The 22,529-nt window shown below is 47.4% G+C and overlaps 9 non-coding genes across 9 annotated transcripts; all 9 read left to right on the forward strand.

The window, feature by feature from the left end:
• Positions 1-11,814: 11,814 nt before the first annotated feature.
• Positions 11,815-11,887, forward strand: TRNAK-UUU (transfer RNA lysine (anticodon UUU)). The gene has a single exon. It is a non-coding gene; the product is annotated as a tRNA-Lys (tRNA).
• A 2,837-nt stretch (positions 11,888-14,724) lies between these two features.
• On the forward strand, positions 14,725-14,797 carry TRNAK-UUU (transfer RNA lysine (anticodon UUU)). Its single transcript has one exon. It is a non-coding gene; the product is annotated as a tRNA-Lys (tRNA).
• An 816-nt stretch (positions 14,798-15,613) lies between these two features.
• TRNAK-UUU (transfer RNA lysine (anticodon UUU)) lies at positions 15,614-15,686 on the forward strand. Its single transcript has one exon. It is a non-coding gene; the product is annotated as a tRNA-Lys (tRNA).
• A 1,802-nt stretch (positions 15,687-17,488) lies between these two features.
• Positions 17,489-17,561, forward strand: TRNAN-GUU (transfer RNA asparagine (anticodon GUU)). The gene has a single exon. It is a non-coding gene; the product is annotated as a tRNA-Asn (tRNA).
• Positions 17,562-18,083: 522 nt separating this feature from the next.
• TRNAK-UUU (transfer RNA lysine (anticodon UUU)) lies at positions 18,084-18,156 on the forward strand. The gene has a single exon. It is a non-coding gene; the product is annotated as a tRNA-Lys (tRNA).
• Positions 18,157-18,377: 221 nt separating this feature from the next.
• On the forward strand, positions 18,378-18,450 carry TRNAH-GUG (transfer RNA histidin (anticodon GUG)). Its single transcript has one exon. It is a non-coding gene; the product is annotated as a tRNA-His (tRNA).
• A 375-nt stretch (positions 18,451-18,825) lies between these two features.
• On the forward strand, positions 18,826-18,898 carry TRNAK-UUU (transfer RNA lysine (anticodon UUU)). Its single transcript has one exon. It is a non-coding gene; the product is annotated as a tRNA-Lys (tRNA).
• A 503-nt stretch (positions 18,899-19,401) lies between these two features.
• On the forward strand, positions 19,402-19,474 carry TRNAH-GUG (transfer RNA histidin (anticodon GUG)). Its single transcript has one exon. It is a non-coding gene; the product is annotated as a tRNA-His (tRNA).
• Positions 19,475-22,018: 2,544 nt separating this feature from the next.
• On the forward strand, positions 22,019-22,091 carry TRNAS-GCU (transfer RNA serine (anticodon GCU)). The gene has a single exon. It is a non-coding gene; the product is annotated as a tRNA-Ser (tRNA).
• Positions 22,092-22,529: the final 438 nt, after the last annotated feature.

The raw sequence follows: 22,529 nt of genomic DNA on the forward strand, positions 1-22,529 counted from the left end.
GTGTTATGGGATCTCAAATGTAACGTAAAAAGTCAGAGTTTTTCCACAATACCTGACGAACATTTAATTTTTGGGCTTCCGTGGCGCAATGGTTAGCGCGTTCAGCTGTTAACCGAAAGGTTGGTGGTTCGAGCCCACCCGGGAGAGGTGTTGTGGGGTCTCAAATGTAAAGTAAAAAGTCAGAGTTTTTCCACAATACCTGACGAACATTTAATTTTTGGGCTTCCGTGGCGCATTTTTTAGCGCGTTCAGCTGTTAGCCGAAAGGTTGGTGGTTCGAGCCCACCCGGGAGAGGTGTTGTGGGGTCTCGGATGTAGCGTGAAAAGTCATAACTTTTCCACAATACCTGACAACCATTCAATTTCTGAGCTTCCGTGGCTCAATGGTTAGCGTGTTCGGCTGTTATCCAATAGGTTGTTGGTTCGAGCCCACCCGGGAGCGGTGTTATGGGATTTCAAATGTAACGAAAAAAGTCAGAGTTTTTCCACAATACCTGACAACCATTCAATTTCTGAGCTTCCGTGGCTCAATGGTTAGCGCGTTCGGCTGTTATCCAATAGGTTGTTGGTTCGAGCCCACCCGGGAGCGGTGTTATGGGATCTCAAATGTAACGTAAAAAGTCAGAGTTTTTCCACAATACCTGACAACCATTCAATTTCTGAGCTTCCGTGGCTCAATGGTTAGCGTGTTCGGCTGTTATCCAATAGGTTGTTGGTTCGAGCCCACCCGGGAGCGGTGTTATGGGATCTCAAATGTAACGTAAAAAGTCAGAGTTTTTCCACAATTACTGACGAACATTTAATTTTTGGGCTTCCGTGGCGCAATGGTTAGCGCCTTCGGCTGTTATACAATAGGTTGGTGGTTCGAGCCCACCCGGGAGCGGTGATATGGGATCTCAAATGTAACGTAAAAAGTCAGAGTTTTTCCACATTACCTGACAAACATTCAATTTCTGAGCTTCCGTGGCTCAATGGTTAACGCGTTCGGCTGTTAACCAATAGGTTGGTGGTTCGAGCCCACCCGGGAGCGGTGTTATGGGATCTCAAATGTAACGTAAAAAGTCAGAGTTTTTCCACGATACCTGACGAACATTTAATTTTTGGGCTTCCGTGGCGCAAAGGTTAGCGCGTTCAGCTGTTAACCGAAAGGTTGGTGGTTCGAGCCCACCCGGGAGAGGTGTTGTGGGGTCTCAGATGTAGCGTGAAAAGTCATAACTTTTCCACAATACCTGACAACCATTCAATTTCTGAGCTTCCGTGGCTCAATGGTTAGCGCGTTCGGCTGTTAACCAATAGGTTGGTGGTTCGAGCCCACCCGGGAGCGGTGTTATGGGATCTCAAATGTAGCGTAAAAAGTCAGAGTTTTTCCACAATACCTGACGAACATTTAATTTTTGGGCTTCCGTGGCGCAATGGTTAGCGCGTTCAGCTGTTAACCGAAAGGTTGGTGGTTCGAGCCCACCCGGGAGAGGTGTTGTGGGGTCTCAAATGTAACGTAAAAAGTCAGAGTTTTTCCACAATACCTGACGAACATTTAATTTTTGGGCTTCCGTGGCGCATTTTTTAGCGCGTTCAGCTGTTAACCGAAAGGTTGGTGGTTCGAGCCCACCCGGTAGAGGTGTTGTGGGGTCTCTGATGTAGCGTGAAAAGTCATAACTTTTCCACAATACCTGACAACCATTTAATTTCTAAGCTTCCGTGGCTCAATGCTTAGCGCGTTCGGCTGTTATCTAATAGGTTGGTGGTTCGAGCCCACCCGGGAGCGGTGTTATGGGTTCTCAAATGGAACGTAAAAAGCCAAAGTTTTTCCAAAATACCTGACGACCATTTATTGTTTGGGCTTCCGTGGCGCAATGGTTAGCGCGTTCAGTTGTTAACCGAAAGGTTGGTGGTTCGAGCCCACCCGGAAGCGGTGTTATGGGATCTCAAATGTAACGTAAAAAGTCAGAGTTTTTCCACAATACCTGACAACCATTCAATTTCTGAGCTTCCGTGGCTCAATGGTTAGCGCGTTCGGCTGTTATCCAATAGGTTGGTGGTTCGAGCCCACCCGGGAGCGGTGTTATGGGATCTCAAATGTAACGTAAAAAGTCAGAGTTTTTCCACAATACCTGACGAACATTTAATTTTTGGGCTTCCGTGGCGCAATGGTTAGCGCGTTCAGCTGTTAACCGAAAGGTTGGTGGTTCGAGCCCACCCGGGAGAGGTGTTGTGGGGTCTCAAATGTAAAGTAAAAAGTCAGAGTTTTTCCACAATACCTGACGAACATTTAATTTTTGGGCTTCCGTGGCGCATTTTTTAGCGCGTTCAGCTGTTAGCCGAAAGGTTGGTGGTTCGAGCCCACCCGGGAGAGGTGTTGTGGGGTCTCGGATGTAGCGTGAAAAGTCATAACTTTTCCACAATACCTGACAACCATTTAATTTCTAAGCTTCCGTGGCTCAATGCTTAGCGCGCTCGGCTGTTATCTAATAGGTTGGTGGTTCGACCACACCCGGGAGCGGTGTTATGGGTTCTCAAATGTAACGTAAAAAGCCAAAGTTTTTCCAAAATACCTGACGACCATTTATGGTTTGGGCTTCCGTGGCTCAATGCTTAGCGCGTTCGGCTGTTATCTAATAGGTTGGTGGTTCGACCCCACCCGGGAGCGGTGTTATGGGTTCTCAAATGTAACGTAAAAAGCCAAAGTTTTTCCAAAATACCTGACGACCATTTATGGTTTGGGCTTCCGTGGCGCAATGGTCAGCGCGTTCGGCTGTTAACCGAAAGGTTGGTGGTTCGAGCCCACCCGGGAGCGGTGTTATGGGATCTCAAATGTAAGGTAAAAAGTCAGAGTTTTTCCACAATACCTAACGAACATTTAATTTTTGGGCTTCCGTGGCGCAATGGTTAGCGCCTTCGGCTGTTATACAATAGGTTGGTGGTTCGAGCCCACCGGGGAGCGGTGTTATGGGATTTCAAATGTAACGAAAAAAGTCAGAGTTTTTCCACAATACCTGACAACCATTCAATTTCTGAGCTTCCGTGGCTCAATGGTTAGCGCGTTCGGCTGTTATCCAATAGGTTGGTGGTTCGAGCCCACCCGGGAGCGGTGTTATGGGATCTCAAATGTAACGTAAAAAGTCAGAGTTTTTCCACAATACCTGACGAACATTTAATTTTTGGGCTTCCGTGGCGCATTTTTTAGCGCGTTCAGCTGTTAGCCGAAAGGTTGGTGGTTCGAGCCCACCCGGGAGAGGTGTTGTGGGGTCTCGGATGTAGCGTGAAAAGTCATAACTTTTCCACAATACCTGACAACCATTCAATTTCTGAGCTTCCGTGGCTCAATGGTTAGCGTGTTCGGCTGTTATCCAATAGGTTGTTGGTTCGAGCCCACCCGGGAGCGGTGTTATGGGATTTCAAATGTAACGAAAAAAGTCAGAGTTTTTCCACAATACCTGACAACCATTCAATTTCTGAGCTTCCGTGGCTCAATGGTTAGCGCGTTCGGCTGCTATCCAATAGGTTGGTGGTTCCAGCCCACCCGGGAGCGGTGTTATGGGATCTCAAATGTAACGTAAAAAGTCAGAGTTTTCCACAATACCTGACGAACATTTAATTTTTGGGCTTCCGTGGCGCAATGGTTAGCGCGTTCAGCTGTTAACCGAAAGGTTGGTGGTTCGAGCCCACCCGGAAACGGTGTTATGGGATCTCAAATGTAACGTAAAAAGTCAGAGTTTTTCCACAATACCTGACAACCATTCAATTTCTGAGCTTCCGTGGCTCAATGGTTAGCGTGTTCGGCTGTTATCCAATAGGTTGTTGGTTCGAGCCCACCCGGGAGCGGTGTTATGGGATCTCAAATGTAACGTAAAAAGCCAAAGTTTTTCCAAAATACCTGACGACCATTTATGGTTTGGGCTTCCGTGGCGCAATGGTCAGCGCGTTCGGCTGTTAACCGAAAGGTTGGTGGTTCGAGCCCACCCGGGAGCGGTGTTATGGGATCTCAAATGTAAGGTAAAAAGTCAGAGTTTTTCCACAATACCTAACGAACATTTAATTTTTGGGCTTCCGTGGCGCAATGGTTAGCGCCTTCGGCTGTTATACAATAGGTTGGTGGTTCGAGCCCACCCGGGAGCGGTGTTATGGGATTTCAAATGTAACGAAAAAAGTCAGAGTTTTTCCACAATACCTGACAACCATTCAATTTCTGAGCTTCCGTGGCTCAATGGTTAGCGCGTTCGGCTGTTATCCAATAGGTTGGTGGTTCGAGCCCACCCGGGAGCGGTGTTATGGGATCTCAAATGTAACGTAAAAAGTCAGAGTTTTTCCACAATACCTGACGAACATTTAATTTTTGGGCTTCCGTGGCGCATTTTTTAGCGCGTTCAGCTGTTAGCCGAAAGGTTGGTGGTTCGAGCCCACCCGGGAGAGGTGTTGTGGGGTCTCGGATGTAGCGTGAAAAGTCATAACTTTTCCACAATACCTGACAACCATTCAATTTCTGAGCTTCCGTGGCTCAATGGTTAGCGTGTTCGGCTGTTATCCAATAGGTTGTTGGTTCGAGCCCACCCGGGAGCGGTGTTATGGGATTTCAAATGTAACGAAAAAAGTCAGAGTTTTTCCACAATACCTGACAACCATTCAATTTCTGAGCTTCCGTGGCTCAATGGTTAGCGCGTTCGGCTGCTATCCAATAGGTTGGTGGTTCGAGCCCACCCGGGAGCGGTGTTATGGGATCTCAAATGTAACGTAAAAAGTCAGAGTTTTCCACAATACCTGACGAACATTTAATTTTTGGGCTTCCGTGGCGCAATGGTTAGCGCGTTCAGCTGTTAACCGAAAGGTTGGTGGTTCGAGCCCACCCGGAAACGGTGTTATGGGATCTCAAATGTAACGTAAAAAGTCAGAGTTTTTCCACAATACCTGACAACCATTCAATTTCTGAGCTTCCGTGGCTCAATGGTTAGCGTGTTCGGCTGTTATCCAATAGGTTGTTGGTTCGAGCCCACCCGGGAGCGGTGTTATGGGATCTCAAATGTAACGTAAAAAGCCAAAGTTTTTCCAAAATACCTGACGACCATTTATGGTTTGGGCTTCCGTGGCGCAATGGTTAGCGCGTTCGGCTGTTAACCGAAAGGTTGGTGGTTCGAGCCCACCCGGGAGCGGTGTTATGGGATCTCAAATGTAACGTAAAAAGTCAGAGTTTTTCCACAATACCTAACGAACATTTAATTTTTGGGCTTCCGTGGCGCAATGGTTAGCGCCTTCGGCTGTTATCCAATAGGTTGGTGGTTCGAGCCCACCCGGGAGCGGTGTTATGGGATCTCAAATGTAACGTAAAAAGTCAGAGTTTTTCCACAATACCTGACAACCATTCAATTTCTGAGCTTCCGTGGCTCAATGGTTAGCGCGTTCGGCTGTTATCCAATAGGTTGGTGGTTCGAGCCCACCCGGGAGCGGTGTAATGGGATCTCAAATGTAACGTAAAAAGTCAGAGTTTTCCACAATACATGACGAACATTTAATTTTTGGGCTTCCGTGGCGCAATGGTTAGCGCGTTCAGCTGTTAACCGAAAGGTTGGTGGTTCGAGCCCACCCGGGAGAGGTGTTGTGGGGTCTCAAATGTAACGTAAAAAGTCAGAGTTTTTCCACAATACCTGACGAACATTTAATTTTTGGGCTTCCGTGGCGCATTTTTTAGCGCGTTCAGCTGTTAACCGAAAGGTTGGTGGTTCGAGCCCACCCGGGAGAGGTGTTGTGGGGTCTCTGATGTAGCGTGAAAAGTCATAACTTTTCCACAATACCTGACAACCATTTAATTTCTAAGCTTCCGTGGCTCAATGCTTAGCGCGTTCGGCTGTTATCTAATAGGTTTGTGGTTCGACCCCACCCGGGAGCGGTGTTATGGGTTCTCAAATGTAACGTAAAAAGCCAAAGTTTTTCCAAAATACCTGACGACCATTTATGGTTTGGGCTTCCGTGGCGCAATGGTTAGCGCGTTCGGCTGTTAACCGAAAGGTTGGGGTTTGAGCCCACCCGGGAGCGGTGTTATGGGATGTAAAATGTAACGTAAAAAGTCAGAGTTTTTCCACAATACCTGACGAACATTTAATTTTTGGGCTTCCGTGGCGCATTTTTTAGCGCGTTCAGCTGTTAGCCGAAAGGTTGGTGGTTCGAGCCCACCCGGGAGAGGTGTTGTGGGGTCTCGGATGTAGCGTGAAAAGTCATAACTTTTCCACAATACCTGACAACCATTCAATTTCTGAGCTTCCGTGGCTCAATGGTTAGCGTGTTCGGCTGTTATCCAATAGGTTGTTGGTTCGAGCCCACCCGGGAGCGGTGTTATGGGATTTCAAATGTAACGAAAAAAGTCAGAGTTTTTCCACAATACCTGACAACCATTCAATTTCTGAGCTTCCGTGGCTCAATGGTTAGCGCGTTCGGCTGCTATCCAATAGGTTGGTGGTTCGAGCCCACCCGGGAGCGGTGTTATGGGATCTCAAATGTAACGTAAAAAGTCAGAGTTTTCCACAATACCTGACGAACATTTAATTTTTGGGCTTCCGTGGCGCAATGGTTAGCGCGTTCAGCTGTTAACCGAAAGGTTGGTGGTTCGAGCCCACCCGGAAACGGTGTTATGGGATCTCAAATGTAACGTAAAAAGTCAGAGTTTTTCCACAATACCTGACAACCATTCAATTTCTGAGCTTCCGTGGCTCAATGGTTAGCGTGTTCGGCTGTTATCCAATAGGTTGTTGGTTCGAGCCCACCCGGGAGCGGTGTTATGGGATCTCAAATGTAACGTAAAAAGCCAAAGTTTTTCCAAAATACCTGACGACCATTTATGGTTTGGGCTTCCGTGGCGCAATGGTTAGCGCGTTCGGCTGTTAACCGAAAGGTTGGTGGTTCGAGCCCACCCGGGAGCGGTGTTATGGGATCTCAAATGTAACGTAAAAAGTCAGAGTTTTTCCACAATACCTAACGAACATTTAATTTTTGGGCTTCCGTGGCGCAATGGTTAGCGCCTTCGGCTGTTATCCAATAGGTTGGTGGTTCGAGCCCACCCGGGAGCGGTGTTATGGGATCTCAAATGTAACGTAAAAAGTCAGAGTTTTTCCACAATACCTGACAACCATTCAATTTCTGAGCTTCCGTGGCTCAATGGTTAGCGCGTTCGGCTGTTATCCAATAGGTTGGTGGTTCGAGCCCACCCGGGAGCGGTGTAATGGGATCTCAAATGTAACGTAAAAAGTCAGAGTTTTCCACAATACATGACGAACATTTAATTTTTGGGCTTCCGTGGCGCAATGGTTAGCGCGTTCAGCTGTTAACCGAAAGGTTGGTGGTTCGAGCCCACCCGGGAGAGGTGTTGTGGGGTCTCAAATGTAACGTAAAAAGTCAGAGTTTTTCCACAATACCTGACGAACATTTAATTTTTGGGCTTCCGTGGCGCATTTTTTAGCGCGTTCAGCTGTTAACCGAAAGGTTGGTGGTTCGAGCCCACCCGGGAGAGGTGTTGTGGGGTCTCTGATGTAGCGTGAAAAGTCATAACTTTTCCACAATACCTGACAACCATTTAATTTCTAAGCTTCCGTGGCTCAATGCTTAGCGCGTTCGGCTGTTATCTAATAGGTTTGTGGTTCGACCCCACCCGGGAGCGGTGTTATGGGTTCTCAAATGTAACGTAAAAAGCCAAAGTTTTTCCAAAATACCTGACGACCATTTATGGTTTGGGCTTCCGTGGCGCAATGGTTAGCGCGTTCGGCTGTTAACCGAAAGGTTGGGGTTTGAGCCCACCCGGGAGCGGTGTTATGGGATGTCAAATGTAACGTAAAAAGTCAGAGTTTTTCCACAATACCTGACGAACATTTAATTTTTGGGCTTCCGTGGCGCATTTTTTAGCGCGTTCAGCTGTTAGCCGAAAGGTTGGTGGTTCGAGCCCACCCGGGAGAGGTGTTGTGGGGTCTCGGATGTAGCGTGAAAAGTCATAACTTTTCCACAATACCTGACAACCATTCAATTTCTGAGCTTCCGTGGCTCAATGGTTAGCGTGTTCGGCTGTTATCCAATAGGTTGTTGGTTCGAGCCCACCCGGGAGCGGTGTTATGGGATTTCAAATGTAACGAAAAAAGTCAGAGTTTTTCCACAATACCTGACAACCATTCAATTTCTGAGCTTCCGTGGCTCAATGGTTAGCGCGTTCGGCTGCTATCCAATAGGTTGGTGGTTCGAGCCCACCCGGGAGCGGTGTTATGGGATCTCAAATGTAACGTAAAAAGTCAGAGTTTTCCACAATACCTGACGAACATTTAATTTTTGGGCTTCCGTGGCGCAATGGTTAGCGCGTTCAGCTGTTAACCGAAAGGTTGGTGGTTCGAGCCCACCCGGAAACGGTGTTATGGGATCTCAAATGTAACGTAAAAAGTCAGAGTTTTTCCACAATACCTGACAACCATTCAATTTCTGAGCTTCCGTGGCTCAATGGTTAGCGTGTTCGGCTGTTATCCAATAGGTTGTTGGTTCGAGCCCACCCGGGAGCGGTGTTATGGGATCTCAAATGTAACGTAAAAAGCCAAAGTTTTTCCAAAATACCTGACGACCATTTATGGTTTGGGCTTCCGTGGCGCAATGGTTAGCGCGTTCGGCTGTTAACCGAAAGGTTGGTGGTTCGAGCCCACCCGGGAGCGGTGTTATGGGATCTCAAATGTAACGTAAAAAGTCAGAGTTTTTCCACAATACCTAACGAACATTTAATTTTTGGGCTTCCGTGGCGCAATGGTTAGCGCCTTCGGCTGTTATCCAATAGGTTGGTGGTTCGAGCCCACCCGGGAGCGGTGTTATGGGATCTCAAATGTAACGTAAAAAGTCAGAGTTTTTCCACAATACCTGACAACCATTCAATTTCTGAGCTTCCGTGGCTCAATGGTTAGCGCGTTCGGCTGTTATCCAATAGGTTGGTGGTTCGAGCCCACCCGGGAGCGGTGTAATGGGATCTCAAATGTAACGTAAAAAGTCAGAGTTTTCCACAATACCTGACTAACATTTAATTTTTGGGCTTCCGTGGCGCAATGGTTAGCGCGTTCAGCTGTTAACCGAAAGGTTGGTGGTTCGAGCCCACCCGGGAGAGGTGTTGTGGGGTCTCAAATGTAACGTAAAAAGTCAGAGTTTTTCCACAATACCTGACGAACATTTAATTTTTGGGCTTCCGTGGCGCATTTTTTAGCGCGTTCAGCTGTTAACCGAAAGGTTGGTGGTTCGAGCCCACCCGGGAGAGGTGTTGTGGGGTCTCTGATGTAGCGTGAAAAGTCATAACTTTTCCACAATACCTGACAACCATTTAATTTCTAAGCTTCCGTGGCTCAATGCTTAGCGCGTTCGGCTGTTATCTAATAGGTTGGTGGTTCGACCCCACCCGGGAGCGGTGTTATGGGTTCTCAAATGTAACGTAAAAAGCCAAAGTTTTTCCAAAATACCTGACGACCATTTATGGTTTGGGCTTCCGTGGCGCAATGGATAGCGCGTTCGGCTGTTAACCGAAAGGTTGGTGGTTCGAGCCCACCCGGGAGCGGTGTTATGGGATCTCAAATGTAACGAAAAAAGTGAGAGTTTTTCCACAATACCTGACAGCCATTCAATTTCTGAGCTTCCGTGGCTCAATGGTTAGCGCGTTCGGCTGTTATCCAATAGGTTGGTGGTTCGAGCCCACCCGGGAGCGGTGTTATGGGATCTCAAATGTAACGTAAAAAGTCAGAGTTTTCCACAATAACTGACGAACATTTAATTTTTGGGCTTCCGTGGCGCAATGGTTAGCGCGTTCAGCTGTTAACCGAAAGGTTGGTGGTTCGAGCCCACCCGGAAGCGGTGTTATGGGATCTCAAATGTAACGTAAAAAGTCAGCGTTTTTCCACAATACCTGACAACCATTCAATTTCTGAGCTTCCGTGGCTCAATGGTAAGCGTGTTCGGCTGTTATCCAATAGCTTGTTGGTTCGAGCCCACCCGGGAGCGGTGTTATGGGATCTCAAATGTAACGTAAAAAGTCAGAGTTTTTCCAAAATTACTGACGAACATTTAATTTTTGGGCTTCCGTGGCGCAATGGTTAGCACGTTCAGCTGTTAACCGAAAGGTTGGTGGTTGGAGAGGTGTTGTGGGGTCTCAAATGTAACGTAAAAAGTCAGAGTTTTACCACAATACCTGACGAACATTTAATTTTTGGGCTTCCGTGGCGCATTTTTTAGCGCGTTCAGCTGTTAACCGAAAGGTTGGTGGTTCGAGCCCACCCGGGAGAGGTGTTGTGGGGTCTCTGATGTAGCGTGAAAAGTCATAACTTTTCCACAATACCTGACAACCATTTAATTTCTGAGCTTCCGTGGCTCAATGCTTAGCGCGTTCGGCTGTTATCTAATAGGTTGGTGGTTCGAGCCCACCCGGGAGCGGTGTTATGGGTTCTCAAATGTAACGTAAAAAGCCAAAGTTTTTCCAAAATACCTGACGACCATTTATTGTTTGGGCTTCCGTGGCGCAATGGTTAGCGCGTTCGGCTGTTAACCGAAAGGTTGGTGGTTCGAGCCCACCCGGTAGCGGTGTTATGGGATCTCAAATGGAACGTAAAAAGTCAGTGTTTTTCCACAATACCTGACAACCATTCATTTTCTGAGCTTCCGTGGCTCAATGGTTAGCGCGTTCGGCTGTTAACCAATAGGTTGGTGGTTCGAGCCCACCCGGGAGCGGTGTTATGGGATCTCAAATGTAACGTAAAAAGTCAGAGTTTTTCCACAATACCTGACGAACATTAAATTTTTGGGCTTCCGTGGCGCAATGGTTAGCGCGCAGCGCGTTCAGCTGTTAACCGAAAGGTTGGTGGTTCGAGCCCACCCGGAAGCGGTGTTATGGGATCTCAAATGTAACGTAAAAAGTCAGAGTTTTTCCACAATACCTGACAACCATTCAATTTCTGAGCTTCCGTGGCTCAATGGTTAGCGCGTTCGGCTGTTATCCAATAGATTGTTGGTTCGAGCCCACCCGGGAGCGGTGTTATGGGATCTCAAATGTAACGTAAAAAGTCAGAGTTTTTCCACAATACCTGACGAACATTTAATTTTTGGGCTTCCGTGGCGCAATGGTTAGCACGTTCAGCTGTTAACCGAAAGGTTGGTGGTTGGAGAGGTGTGGTGGGGTCTCAAATGTAACGTAAAAAGTCAGAGTTTTACCACAATACCTGACGAACATTTAATTTTTGGGCTTCCGTGGCGCAATGGTTAGCGCGTTCGGCTGTTAACCGAAAGGTTGGTGGTTCGAGCCCACCCGGTAGCGGTGTTATGGGATCTCAAATGGAACGTAAAAAGTCAGTGTTTTTCCACAATACCTGACAACCATTCATTTTCTGAGCTTCCGTGGCTCAATGGTTAGCGCGTTCGGCTGTTAACCAATAGGTTGGTGGTTCGAGCCCACCCGGGAGCGGTGTTATGGGATCTCAAATGTAACGTAAAAAGTCAGAGTTTTTCCACAATACCTGACGAACATTAAATTTTTGGGCTTCCGTGGCGCAATGGTTAGCGCGCAGCGCGTTCAGCTGTTAACCGAAAGGTTGGTGGTTCGAGCCCACCCGGGAGAGGTGTTGTGGGGTCTCTGATGTAGCGTGAAAAGTCATAACTTTTCCACAATACCTGACAACCATTTAATTTCTGAGCTTCCGTGGCGCAATGGTTAGCGCGTTCGGCTGTTAACCGAAAGGTTGGTGGTTCGAGCCCACCCGGGAGCGGTGTTGTGAAGTCTCGAATGTAACGTAAAAAGGCAAAGTTTTTCCACAATACCTAACGAACATTTAATTTTTGGGCTTCCGTGGCGCAATGGTTAGCGCGTTCAGCTTTTAACCGAAAGGTTGGTGGTTCGAGCCCACCCGGAAGCGGTGTTATGGGATCTCAAATGTAACGTAAAAAGTCAGCGTTTTTCCACAATACCTGACAACCATTCAATTTCTGAGCTTCCGTGGCTCAATGGTAATGGTGTTCGGCTGTTATCCAATAGGTTGTTGGTTCGAGCCCACCCGGGAGCGGTGTTATGGGATCTCGAATGTAACGTAAAAAGTCAGAGTTTTTACACAATACCTGACAACAATTCAATTTCTGAGCTTCCGTGGCTCAATGGTTAGCGCGTTCAGCTGTTAACCGAAAGGTTGGTGGTTCGAGCCCACTAGGTAGCGGTGTTATGGGATCTCAAATGGAACGTAAAAAGTCAGTGTTTTTCCACAATACCTGACAACCATTCATTTTCTGAGCTTCCGTGGCTCAATGGTTTGCGCGTTCGGCTGTTAACCAATAGGTTGGTGGTTGGAGAGGTGTGGTGGGGTCTCAAATGTAACGTAAAAAGTCAGAGTTTTACCACAATACCTGACGAACATTTAATTTTTGGGCTTCCGTGGCGCAATGGTTAGCGCGTTCGGCTGTTAACCAATAGGTTGGTGGTTCGAGCCCTCCCGGGAGCGGTGTTATGGGATCTCAAATGTAACGTAAAAAGTCAGAGTTTTTCCACAATTACTGACGAACATTTAATTTTTGGGCTTCCGTGGCGCAATGGTTAGCACGTTCAGCTGTTAACCGAAAGGTTGGTGGTTGGAGAGGTGTTGTGGGGTCTCAAATGTTATGTAAAAAGTCAGAGTTTTACCACAATACCTGATGAACATTTAATTTTTGGGCTTCCGTGGCGCATTTTTTAGCGCGTTCAGCTGTTAACCGAAAGGTTGGTGGTTCGAGCCCACCCGGGAGAGGTGTTGTGGGGTCTCTGATGTAGCGTGAAAAGTCATAACTTTTCCACAATGCCTGACAACCATTTAATTTCTGAGCTTCCGTGGCTCAATGCTTAGCGCGTTCGGCTGTTATCTAATAGGTTGGTGGTTCGAGCCCACCCGGGAGCGGTGTTATGGGTTCTCAAATGTAACGTAAAAAGCCAAAGTTTTTCCAAAATACCTGACGACCATTTATGGTTTGGGCTTCCGTGGCGCAATGGTTAGCGCGTTCGGCTGTTAACCGAAAGGTTGGTGGTTCGAGCCCACCCGGGAGCGGTGTTATGGGATCTCAAATGTAACGTAAAAAGTCAGAGTTTTTCCACAATACCTAACGAACATTTAATTATTGGGCTTGCGTGGCGCAATGGTTAGCGCCTTCGGCTGTTATCCAATAGGTTGGTGGTTCGAGCCCACCCGGGAGCGGTGTTATGGGATTTCAAATGTAACGAAAAAAGTGAGAGTTTTTCCACAATACCTGACAGCCATTCAATTTCTGAGCTTCCGTGGCTCAATGGTTAGCGCGTTCGGCTGTTATCCAATAGGTTGGTGGTTCGAGCCCACCCGGGAGCGGTGTTATGGGATCTCAAATGTAACGTAAAAAGTCAGAGTTTTCCACAATACCTGACGAACATTTAATTTTTGGGCTTCCGTGGCGCAATGGTTAGCGCGTTCAGCTGTTAACCGAAAGGTTGGTGGTTCGAGCCCACCCGGAAGCGGTGTTATGGGATCTCAAATGTAACGTAAAAAGTCAGCGTTTTTCCACAATACCTGACAACCATTCAATTTCTGAGCTTCCGTGGCTCAATGGTAAGCGTGTTCGGCTGTTATCCAATAGGTTGTTGGTTCGAGCCCACCCGGGAGCGGTGTTATGGGATCTCAAATGTAACGTAAAAAGTCAGAGTTTTTCCACAATTACTGACGAACATTTAATTTTTGGGCTTCCGTGGCGCAATGGTTAGCACGTTCAGCTGTTAACCGAAAGGTTGGTGGTTGGAGAGGTGTTGTGGGGTCTCAAATGTAACGTAAAAAGTCAGAGTTTTACCACAATACCTGACGAACATTTAATTTTTGGGCTTCCGTGGCGCATTTTTTAGCGCGTTCAGCTGTTAACCGAAAGGTTGGTGGTTCGAGCCCACCCGGGAGAGGTGTTGTGGGGTCTCTGATGTAGCGTGAAAAGTCATAACTTTTCCACAATACCTGACAACCATTTAATTTCTGAGCTTCCGTGGCTCAATGCTTAGCGCGTTCGGCTGTTATCTAATAGGTTGGTGGTTCGAGCCCACCCGGGAGCGGTGTTATGGGTTCTCAAATGTAACGTAAAAAGCCAAAGTTTTTCCAAAATACCTGACGACCATTTATTGTTTGGGCTTCCGTGGCGCAATGGTTAGCGCGTTCGGCTGTTAACCGAAAGGTTGGTGGTTCGAGCCCACCCGGTAGCGGTGTTATGGGATCTCAAATGGAACGTAAAAAGTCAGTGTTTTTCCACAATACCTGACAACCATTCATTTTCTGAGCTTCCGTGGCTCAATGGTTAGCGCGTTCGGCTGTTAACCAATAGGTTGGTGGTTCGAGCCCACCCGGGAGCGGTGTTATGGGATCCCAAATGTAACGTAAAAAGTCAGAGTTTTTCCACAATACCTGACGAACATTAAATTTTTGGGCTTCCGTGGCGCAATGGTTAGCGCGCAGCGCGTTCAGCTGTTAACCGAAAGGTTGGTGGTTCGAGCCCACCCGGGAGAGGTGTTGTGGGGTCTCTGATGTAGCGTGAAAAGTCATAACTTTTCCACAATACCTGACAACCATTTAATTTCTGAGCTTCCGTGGCGCAATGGTTAGCGCGTTCGGCTGTTAACCGAAAGGTTGGTGGTTCGAGCCCACCCGTGAGCGGTGTTGTGAAGTCTCGAATGTAACGTAAAAAGGCAAAGTTTTTCCACAATACCTAACGAACATTTAATTTTTGGGCTTCCGTGGCGCAATGGTTAGCGCGTTCAGCTTTTAACCGAAAGGTTGGTGGTTCGAGCCCACCCGGAAGCGGTGTTATGGGATCTCAAATGTAACGTAAAAAGTCAGAGTTTTTCCACAATACCTGACAACCATTCAATTTCTGAGCTTCCGTGGCTCAATGGTTAGCGCGTTCGGCTGTTATCCAATAGATTGTTGGTTCGAGCCCACCCGGGAGCGGTGTTATGGGATCTCAAATGTAACGTAAAAAGTCAGAGTTTTTCCACAATACCTGACGAACATTTAATTTTTGGGCTTCCGTGGCGCAATGGTTAGCGCGTTCGGCTGTTAACCGAAAGGTTGGTGGTTCGAGCCCACCCGGTAGCGGTGTTATGGGATCTCAAATGGAACGTAAAAAGTCAGTGTTTTTCCACAATACCTGACAACCATTCATTTTCTGAGCTTCCGTGGCTCAATGGTTAGCGCGTTCGGCTGTTAGCCAATAGGTTGGTGGTTCGAGCCCACCCGGGAGCGGTGTTATGGGATCTCAAATGTAACGTAAAAAGTCAGAGTTTTTCCACAATACCTGACGAACATTAAATTTTTGGGCTTCCGTGGCGCAATGGTTAGCGCGCAGCGCGTTCAGCTGTTAACCGAAAGGTTGGTGGTTCGAGCCCACCCGGGAGAGGTGTTGTGGGGTCTCTGATGTAGCGTGAAAAGTCATAACTTTTCCACAATACCTGACAACCATTTAATTTCTGAGCTTCCGTGGCGCAATGGTTAGCGCGTTCGGCTGTTAACCGAAAGGTTGGTGGTTCGAGCCCACCCGGGAGCGGTGTTGTGAAGTCTCGAATGTAACGTAAAAAGGCAAAGTTTTTCCACAATACCTAACGAACATTTAATTTTTGGGCTTCCGTGGCGCAATGGTTAGCGCGTTCAGCTTTTAACCGAAAGGTTGGTGGTTCGAGCCCACCCGGAAGCGGTGTTATGGGATCTCAAATGTAACGTAAAAAGTCAGCGTTTTTCCACAATACCTGACAACCATTCAATTTCTGAGCTTCCGTGGCTCAATGGTAATGGTGTTCGGCTGTTATCCAATAGGTTGTTGGTTCGAGCCCACCCGGGAGCGGTGTTATGGGATCTCAAATGTAACGTAAAAAGTCAGAGTTTTTACACGATACCTGACAACAATTCAATTTCTGAGCTTCCGTGGCTCAATGGTTAGCGCGTTCAGCTGTTAACCGAAAGGTTGGTGGTTCGAGCCCACTAGGTAGCGGTGTTATGGGATCTCAAATGGAACGTAAAAAGTCAGTGTTTTTCCACAATACCTGACAACCATTCATTTTCTGAGCTTCCGTGGCTCAATGGTTAGCGCGTTCGGCTGTTAACCAATAGGTTGGTGGTTGGAGAGGTGTGGTGGGGTCTCAAATGTAACGTAAAAAGTCAGAGTTTTACCACAATACCTGACGAACATTTAATTTTTGGGCTTCCGTGGCGCAATGGTTAGCGCGTTCGGCTGTTAACCAATAGGTTGGTGGTTCGAGCCCTCCCGGGAGCGGTGTTATGGGATCTCAAATGTAACGTAAAAAGTCAGAGTTTTTCCACAATTACTGACGAACATTTAATTTTTGGGCTTCCGTGGCGCAATGGTTAGCACGTTCAGCTGTTAACCGAAAGGTTGGTGGTTGGAGAGGTGTTGTGGGGTCTCAAATGTAACGTAAAAAGTCAGAGTTTTACCACAATACCTGATGAACATTTAATTTTTGGGCTTCCGTGGCGCATTTTTTAGCGCGTTCAGCTGTTAACCGAAAGGTTGGTGGTTCGAGCCCACCCGGGAGAGGTGTTGTGGGGTCTCTGATGTAGCGTGAAAAGTCATAACTTTTCCACAATGCCTGACAACCATTTAATTTCTGAGCTTCCGTGGCTCAATGCTTAGCGCGTTCGGCTGTTATCTAATAGGTTGGTGGTTCGAGCCCACCCGGGAGCGGTGTTATGGGTTCTCAAATGTAACGTAAAAAGCCAAAGTTTTTCCAAAATACCTGACGACCATTTATTGTTTGGGCTTCCGTGGCGCAATGGTTAGCGCGTTCGGCTGTTAACCGAAAGGTTGGTGGTTCGAGCCCACCCGGTAGCGGTGTTATGGGATCTCAAATGGAACGTAAAAAGTCAGTGTTTTTCCACAATACCTGACAACCATTCATTTTCTGAGCTTCCGTGGCTCAATGGTTAGCGCGTTCGGCTGTTAACCAATAGGTTGGTGGTTCGAGCCCACCCGGGAGCGGTGTTATGGGATCTCAAATGTAACGTAAAAAGTCAGAGTTTTTCCACAATACCTGACGAACATTTAATTTTTGGGCTTCCGTGGCGCAATGGTTAGCGCGTTCAGCTTTTAACCGAAAGGTTGGTGGTTCGAGACCACCCGGAAGCGGTGTTATGGGATCTCAAATGTAACGTAAAAAGTCAGAGTTTTTCCACAATACCTGACAACCATTCAATTTCTTAGCTTCCGTGGCTCAATGGTTAGCGCGTTCGGCTGTTATCCAATAGATTGTTGGTTCGAGCCCACCCGGGAGCGGTGTTATGGGATCTCAAATGTAACGTAAAAAGTCAGAGTTTTTCCACAATACCTGACGAACATTTAATTTTTGGGTTTCCGTGGCGCAATGGTTAGCACGTTCAGCTGTTAACCGAAAGGTTGGTGGTTGGAGAGGTGTGGTGGGGTCTCAAATGTAACGTAAAAAGTCAGAGTTTTTCCACAATACCTGACGAACATTTAATTTTTGGGCTTCCGTGGCGCAATGGTTAGCGCGTTCGGCTGTTAACCGAAAGGTTGGTGGTTCGAGCCCACCCGGAAGCGGTGTTATGGGATCTCAAATGGAACGTAAAAAGTCAGTGTTTTTCCACAATACCTGACAACCATTCATTTTCTGAGCTTCCGTGGCTCAATGGTTAGCGCGTTCGGCTGTTAACCAATAGGTTGTTGGTTCGAGCCCACCCGGGAGCGGTGTTATGGGATCTCAAATGTAACGTAAAAAGTCAGAGTTTTTCCACAATACCTGACGAACATTAAATTTTTGGGCTTCCGTGGCGCAATGGTTAGCGCGCAGCGCGTTCAGCTGTTAACCGAAAGGTTGGTGGTTCGAGCCCACCCGGGAGAGGTGTTGTGGGGTCTCTGATGTAGCGTGAAAAGTCATAACTTTTCCACAATACCTGACAACCATTTAATTTCTGAGCTTCCGTGGCGCAATGGTTAGCGCGTTCGGCTGTTAACCGAAAGGTTGGTGGTTCGAGCCCACCCGGGAGCGGTGTTGTGAAGTCTCGAATGTAACGTAAAAAGGCACAGTTTTTCCACAATACCTAACGAACATTTAATTTTTGGGCTTCCGTGGCGCAATGGTTAGCGCGTTCAGCTTTTAACCGAAAGGTCGGTGGTTCGAGCCCACCCGGAAGCGGTGTTATGGGATCTCAAATGTAACGTAAAAAGTCAGAGTTTTTCCACAATACCTGACAACCATTCAATTTCTGAGCTTCCGTGGCTCAATGGTTAGCGCGTTCGGCTGTTATCCAATAGATTGTTGGTTCGAGCCCACCCGGGAGCGGTGTTATGGGATCTCAAATGTAACGTAAAAAGTCAGAGTTTTTCCACAATACCTGACAACCATTCATTTTCTGAGCTTCCGTGGCGCAATGGTTAGCGCGTTCAGCTGTGAACCGAAAAGTTGGTGGTTCCAGCCCACCCGGGAGCGGTGTTATGGGATCTCAAATGTAACGTAGAAAGTCAGAGTTTTTCCACAATACCTGACGAACATTTAATTTTTGGGCTTCCGTGGCGCAATGGTTAGCGCGCAGCGCGTTCAGCTGTTAACCGAAAGGTTGGTGGTTCGAGCCCACCCGGGAGAGGTGTTGTGGGGTCTCTGATGTAGCGTGAAAAGTCATAACTTTTCCACAATACCTGACAACCATTTAATTTCTGAGCTTCCGTGGCTCAATGGTTAGCGCGTTCGGCTGTTAACCAATAGGTTGGTGGTTCGAGCCCACCCGGGAGCGGTGTTATGGGATCTCAAATGTAACGTAAAAAGTCAGAGTTTTTCCACAATACCTGACGAACATTTAACTTTTGGGCTTCCGTGGCGCAATGGTTAGCGCGTTCAGCTTTTAACCGAAAGGTTGGTGGTTCGAGCCCACCCGGAAGCGGTGTTATAGGATCTCAAATGTAACGTAAAAAGTCAGAGTTTTTCCACAATACCTGACAACCATTCAATTTCTGAGCTTCCGTGGCTCAATGGTTAGCGCGTTCGGCTGTTATCCAATAGGTTGTTGGTTCGAGCCCACCCGGGAGCGGTGTTATGGGATCTCAAATGTAACGTAAAAAGTCAGAGTTTTTCCACAATACCTGACGAACATTTAATTTTTGGGCTTCCGTGGCGCAATGGTTAGCACGTTCAGCTGTTAACCGAAAGGTTGGTGGTTGGAGAGGTGTTGTGGGGTCTCAAATGTAACGTAAAAAGTCAGAGTTTTACCACAATACCTGACGAACATTTAATTTTTGGGCTTCCTTGGCGCATTTTTTAGCGCGTTCAGCTGTTAACCGAAAGGTTGGTGGTTCGAGCCCACCCGGGAGAGGTGTTGTGGGGTCTCAGATGTAGCGTGAAAAGTCATAACTTTTCCACAATACCTGACAACCATTCAATTTCTGAGCTTCCGTGGCGCAATGGTTAGCGCGTTCAGCTGTGAACCGAAAAGTTGGTGGTTCCAGCCCACCCGGGAGCGGTGTTATGGGATCTCAAATGTAACGTAGAAAGTCAGAGTTTTTCCACAATACCTGACGAACATTTAATTTTTGGGCTTCCGTGGCGCAATGGTTAGCGCGCAGCGCGTTCAGCTGTTAACCGAAAGGTTGGTGGTTCGAGCCCACCCGGGAGAGGTGTTGTGGGGTCTCTGATGTAGCGTGAAAAGTCATAACTTTTCCACAATACCTGACAACCATTTAATTTCTGAGCTTCCGTGGCTCAATGGTTAGCGCGTTCGGCTGTTAACCGAAAGGTTGGCGGTTCGAGCCCATCCGGGAGCGGTGTTGTGAAGTCTCGAATGTAACGTAAAAAGTCAGAGTTTTTCCACAATACCTGACGAACATTTAATTTTTGGGCTTCCGTGGCGCAATGGTTAGCGCGTTCGGCTGTTAACCGAAAGGTTGGCGGTTCGAGCCCACCCGGGAGCGGTGTTGTGAAGTCTCGAATGTAACGTAAAAAGGCAAAGTATTTCCACAATACCTGACGAACATTTATTTTTTGGGCTTCCGTGGCGCAATGGTTAGCGCGTTCGGCTGTTAACCGAAAGGTTGGTGGTTCGAGCCCACCCGGGAGCGGTGTTATGGGATCTCAAATGTAACGTAAAAAGTCATAACTTTTCCACAATACCTGACAACCATTCAATTTCTCAGCTTCCGTGGCTCAATGGTTAGCGCGTTCGGCTGTTATCCAATAGGTTGTTGGTTCGAGCCCACCCGGGAGCGGTGTTATGGGATCTCAAATGTAACGTAAAAAGTCAGAGTTTTTCCACAATACCTGACGAACATTTAATTTTTGGGCTTCCGTGGCGCAATGGTTAGCACGTTCAGCTGTTAACCGAAAGGTTGGTGGTTGGAGAGGTGTTGTGGGGTCTCAAATGTAACGTAAAAAGTCAGAGTTTTACCACAATACCTGACGAACATTTAATTTTTGGGCTTCCTTGGCGCATTTTTTAGCGCGTTCAGCTGTTAACCGAAAGGTTGGTGGTTCGAGCCCACCCGGGAGAGGTGTTGTGGGGTCTCTGATGTAGCGTGAAAAGTCATAACTTTTCCACAATACCTGACAACCATTTAATTTCTGAGCTTCCGTGGCTCAATGGTTAGCGCGTTCGGCTGTTAACCGAAAGGTTGGCGGTTCGAGCCCATCCGGGAGCGGTGTTGTGAAGTCTCGAATGTAACGTAAAAAGGCAAAGTATTTCCACAATACCTGACGAACATTTATTTTTTGGGCTTCCGTGGCGCAATGGTTAGCGCGTTTAGGTGTTAACCGAAAAGTTGGTGGTTCGAGCCCACCCGGAAGCGGTGTTATGGGATCTCAAATGTAGCGTAAAAAGTCAGAGTTTTTCCACAATACCTGACGAACATTTAATTTTTGGGCTTCCGTGGCGCAATGGTTAGCACGTTCAGCTGTTAACCGAAAGGTTGGTGGTTGGAGAGGTGTTGTGGGGTCTCAAATGTAACGTAAAAAGTCAGAGTTTTACCACAATACCTGACGAACATTTAATTTTTGGGCTTCCTTGGTGCATTATTTAGCGCGTTCAGTTGTTAACCGAAAGGTTGGTGGTTCGAGCCCACCCGAGAGAGGTGTTGTGGGGTCTCTGATGTAGCGTAAAAAGTCATAACTTTTCCACAATACCTGACTACCATTTAATTTCTGAGCTTCCGTGGCTCAATGGTTAGCGCGTTCGGCTGTTAACCAATAGGTTGAGGGTTCGAGCCCACCCGGGAGCGGTGTTATGGGATCTCAAATGTAACGTAAAAAGTCAGAGTTTTTCCACAATACCTGACGAACATTTAATTTTTGGGCTTCCGTGGCGCAATGGTTAGCACGTTCAGCTGTTAACCGAAAGGTTGGTGGTTGGAGAGGTGTTGTGGGGTCTCAAATGTAACGTAAAAAGTCAGAGTTTTACCACAATACCTGACGAACATTTAATTTTTGGGCTTCCTTGGCGCATTTTTTAGCGCGTTCAGCTGTTAACCGAAAGGTTGGTGGTTCGAGCCCACCCGGGAGAGGTGTTGTGGGGTCTCTGATGTAGCGTGAAAAGTCATAACTTTTCCACAATACCTGACAACCATTTAATTTCTGAGCTTCCGTGGCTCAATGCTTAGCGCGTTCGGCTGTTATCTAATAGGTTGGTGGTTCGAGCCCACCCGGGAGCGTTGTTATGGGTTCTCAAATGTAACGTAAAAAGCCAAAGTTTTTCCAAAATACCTGACGACCATTTATTGTTTGGGCTTCCGTGACGCATTGGTTAGCGCGTTCGGCTGTTAACCGAAAGGTTGGTGGTTCGAGCCCACCCGGAAGCGGTGTTATGGGATATCAAATGTAACGTAGAAAGTCAGAGTTTTTCCACAATACCTGACGAACATTTAATTTTTGGGCTTCCGTGGCGCAATGGTTAGCGCGTTCGGCTGTTAACCGAAAGGTTGGCGGTTCGAGCCCACCCGGGAGCGGTGTTGTGAAGTCTCGAATGTAACGTAAAAAGGCAAAGTTTTTCCACAATACCTGACGAACATTTATTTTTTGGGCTTCCGTGGCGCAATGGTTAGCGCGTTCGGCTGCTAACCGAAAGGTTGGTGGTTCGAGCCCACCCGGGAGCGGTGTTATGGGATCTCAAATGTAACGTAAAAAGTCATAACTTTTCCACAATACCTGACAACCATTCAATTTCTCAGCTTCCGTGGCTCAATGGTTAGCGCGTTAGGCTGTTAACCAATAGGTTGGTGGTTCGAGCCCACCCGGGAGCGGTGTTATGGGATCTCAAATGTAGCGTAAAAAGTCAGAGTTTTTCCACAATACCTGACGAACATTTAATTTTTGGGCTTCCGTAGCGCAATGGTTAGCACGTTCAGCTGTTAACCGAAAGGTTGGTGGTTGGAGAGGTGTTGTGGGGTCTCAAATGTAACGTAAAAAGTCAGAGTTTTACCACAATACCTGACGAACATTTAATTTTTGGGCTTCCTTGGCGCATTATTTAGCGCGTTCAGTTGTTAACCGAAAGGTTGGCGGTTCGAGCCCACCCGGGAGCGGTGTTGTGA

Source organism: Phalangium opilio, unplaced genomic scaffold (assembly GCF_054372755.1).
Source record: "Phalangium opilio isolate 3A_F unplaced genomic scaffold, DU_Popi_V2 ptg000505l_1, whole genome shotgun sequence".
Classification (NCBI taxonomy): Eukaryota; Metazoa; Arthropoda; class Arachnida; order Opiliones; family Phalangiidae; genus Phalangium; species Phalangium opilio.